The 3870-nt window shown below is 49.6% G+C and overlaps 1 non-coding gene across 1 annotated transcript; it reads right to left on the bottom strand.

Annotated features, from left to right (window-relative positions):
* Positions 1-2266: 2266 nt before the first annotated feature.
* LOC135015491 (U1 spliceosomal RNA) lies at positions 2267-2433 on the bottom strand. Its single transcript, XR_010213738.1, has one exon. It is a non-coding gene; the product is annotated as a U1 spliceosomal RNA (small nuclear RNA).
* Between the last annotated feature and the right edge of the window lie 1437 nt (positions 2434-3870).

Consider the following 3870-nt stretch of genomic DNA (forward strand, 5'->3'; position numbering starts at 1 on the left):
GCTCCTGCACAGTGACAGAAACTGGGTGTTGCACGTAATGTTACAGTGAAACACCCATATTCTGTCACTGAAGAGGAGCCGGCACTTTGGTGTCACCCCCCTTGGCGGGTGACACTCGGGTGTGGGCCGCAACCCCGTTGTGATGCCACTGACCCATGGGAAGCTTTACGTGGCTTACCCATGTGTTAGTAGCCCCAAGCATCTTTTGTGTTAGTCCCTGAAGAAAAACTTCAAATATTTACAAATACATTTTGTAATCAATGGGCCTAATTCAGTAAGGATTGCAAATTCTGTAACTTACTTAGTTACTTTGGTTCGCATGCTGGGGCCACCCAGCATGCCGCCTCCCTTCTTGACCACGCTGAAATTGCAGTCTCAGTGCAGTTCAGCGTGATCATAAAAAATGGGTTAGCCTCCTGTTGGTGCAGACTGTATGTGTGCGCAGGAAGCCGCCACCATTTTTGTGATCGCAGCTGCTGCATGTGATGTCATGCAGCAGCTCTGACCACGCCTCCTGTTTCTCCGTTGCCGACCCCATTTTGTAGCCCTGCCCATGCACCGCTCCATCTCCGACTTGGAAATGGATTGTTGCTGCCCCTTCCCCCCAGCACCGATTGACAGTCAGAAGCGATCGCATTATCTGCGGGGTGCCGCAGAAAATGCAGGCGCATGCGTATGCTCTTAGCAATTTTTGCAGTTGGATTGCTTATTGCGATTGCAATCCAACCTGAATCAGGCTCTATTACCTATCACAATGCACTGCGGGTAGTACAAAATGGGGTTAATATAAGAGAAAACCCCCCCAGAGCTGTGCTCCTTAACTGTCCCTGGTGGCTAGTGGAGCGGCTGCCCAGTAATCAGTGTCCACGCCAGTGCGCACATGGCCCACCCCCTACAGCCACGCTGGATCACGGTATAGTGTGGGCACAGAAGTCCCTTACCTCCCTTTCATCAGCGGCCTCGTGATCCCGGAGGGCGGTGTGTGTGTGACTGACCTTAGGAAGAAACCGGAGCCTCCGCTGCAGTGACCCAGCAACCAGGGCACGGGAGTATACTGCGCCGCTGGGAGTGATGGAGCTGCAGTAAAGATGTCTATTAGACCTAACCTGCTGCAGCCCTTGTAGATTCTTATAAAAAAAGTTCTTCTTTTCTTGTCAAAATTAATAGCTAAGAATAGGCTGCCTGAGGCAGCCCCCTGTTAAGTGGCCTGCTACTGAAGGCACCAACTACAAACTGAGCTCCCTGTTCATGGAAGCGAGGTTATAGAGCAGGGGACGCTGAGCATCTTGGGAACAGTCAAAAGCTTTGAGCCTGTTGGTGCCTCAGATCAAGATCCTACTCTACACCCCAATGTGAATCCTTGTGGAGTCCAGTGTACCCCACAGAAGAAATGAATGTGTCACACCCATTGGCAGCAACATTAGAATAGCTGCTGATGGGCACAATTGAGAAAGGAAGGGGGGAAAACATTTGAATCCAGCACATATATGTAATTTGAATATGTAATTTGTACCTTCCTACTTTAAAATGTAATGGATGAACCTCACCCTGTGAGAACTATCTTCATGATCAAGAGATCTCATACGCAAGAAAAGCATGTGTTGGGATAGGGCTGTGGAGGGCGGCTGCTCGAGCACACCCCCGTCAAGTTAAGGAGATTCAACTGAGGAAGCACAAGGGAACTCTTGTCTGGGGACAACAACTGCAGGGAGACCACATCTTTTCAGATGAAAATGAGAGGGCGGAAGGCTGCCTAATACTGAAGCACCCTCAAACATCAAACCATATGCAACAACTAGTACAAGCATTCCTGGGGAAAGGTCTGCAGCAGACGGATTTGCATACGGTGATGTCATCCAAGCAGTGGGCCAAAGTTGGCTGGAACCCTCATCTGCATATGAAAAGAGAAAAGGGGCACTTGGATGACCCCTAGTTCGCATTGAACACCCCCCACCCTCCTTTGGTGTGGGGCTCATGTTGGCCATGCCCCAGCCCCTGAAGCATTCAAGCTGATTTCTTGCAGCAGCTGGGCACTGTAACAGCTCCAGAGCTGCTCTGTAATGCAAATAAAAGGGTGTGGGCCCTGCAACACCACCTGTAGTTCGCATTGTGCGTTGGAAGGCACAAAGTAAGCAGACGGGAGAAGTCAGGATAGTGCGCAAGGGCATAGAAGGGAGGGGCTCAAGAAAAGAGAAGTGGAAACAGACAGCAAGCTAGGCGGGAGAGAGACCTGAGACAATGAGATCTAAATTATACCAGAGCCAACCAGGGGAAAGCACAAATGCAGTCCCCCCCCCCTACCACAAATTATGCAGTCGAGATTCCCACATTTGGGGAAATCACAGAGGTCAGCATACCCAGAATGCAATGAATGAACCTCACCCTGGGAAAACAATCTTCATGACCATGGTATCACCTAAGCAAAATAAGTATGATTTGAGATAGGGCTGGGGAGGGCCGCTGCTCAGGCACACCTCCGTCAAGTAAAGGAGATTCAACTGAGGCAGCACAAGGGAACTCTCATCTGGGGACAACAACTGCAGGGAGAACACATTTTCAGACGAATGTGTGAGGGCAGAAGGCTGCCTAATACTGAAGCACCCCCCAAACAACAAACCAAATGCAACAACTAGTGCAAGCATTCCTGGGGGAAGGCCTGCAGCAGATGGATTCGCATATGGTGATGTCATCCAAGCAATGGGTATAGTTGGCTGCAACCCTCGTCTGCATATGAAAAGAGAAAATGGTCACGCAGGGCATGGCGGCCTTTGTGGGGTTGCGCTTGGATGACCCCTAGATCGCTTTATACACCCCCATCAGTGTGGGGCTCATGTTGGCCATGCCCCAGCCCCTGAAGCATTCAAGCTGATTTCTTGCAGCAGCTGGACCCAGTAACAGCTCCAGAGTTGCTCTACAAGACAAGTAAAAGGGTGTGAGCCATGCAGCACCACCTGTAGTTTGCATACACACATATATAGGACAGCATCTCTTATATGCCCCAGGGGCAATAAAATAGTATCCTTATCTAGAGTATCCGTCCATGCCGCTACAGCACTACACATACACACCCAGGCTGACGCAATTGCCGGTCTGAGTAAGGTACCTGAATGTGTATAAATGGACTTCAGGGTAATCTCCTGTTTGCGGTCAGCAGACTCTTTGAGGGTAGCCGTATCCTGGGACGGGAGGGCTAACTTCTTGGATAAGCGTGTTAATGCTTTGTCCACCCAAGGGGAGGATTCCCATCGTAACCTATCCGTTGATGGGAAAGGATACGCCATAAGAATCCTTTTGGAAATCTGCAGGAGATTCCCAAGCTTTTTCACATAACTCGTTCAGCTCGTGTGAGGGGAAAAGGTTACCTCAGGCTTCTTTCCCTTGTACATATGTACCCTCTTGTCAGGGATAGGGGGCTCCTCTGTGATGTGCAAAACATCTTTTATTGCCATAATCATATATCAAATGTATTTTGCCAATTTTGGCTGTAACTTTGCATCATCGTAATCGACACTGGAGTCAGAATCCGTGTCGGTATCTGTGTCAACAATCTGGATAGTGGGCACTTATGAGACCCTGACAGTCCCTGCGACATAGGATCAGGCATGGGTTGAGACCCTGACTGTCCCAAAGCTTCAGCCTTGTCTAATCTTTTGTGCAATGAGTTTACACTAGCATTTAAAACATTCCACATATCCATCCAATCAGGTGTCGGCGGAGACACCACATTCATTTGCTCCCGCTCCTCTCTAATATAGCCTTCTTCCTCAGACATGTCGACACACGCGTACCGACACACCACACACACAGGGAATGCTTTTACTGAAGACATTTCCCCCACAAGGCCCTTTGGCAGAGCTGGCCCTAACCAAT

This window comes from Pseudophryne corroboree, unplaced genomic scaffold (genome assembly GCF_028390025.1).
Source record: "Pseudophryne corroboree isolate aPseCor3 unplaced genomic scaffold, aPseCor3.hap2 scaffold_2947, whole genome shotgun sequence".
In the NCBI taxonomy this organism is placed as follows: Eukaryota; Metazoa; Chordata; class Amphibia; order Anura; family Myobatrachidae; genus Pseudophryne; species Pseudophryne corroboree.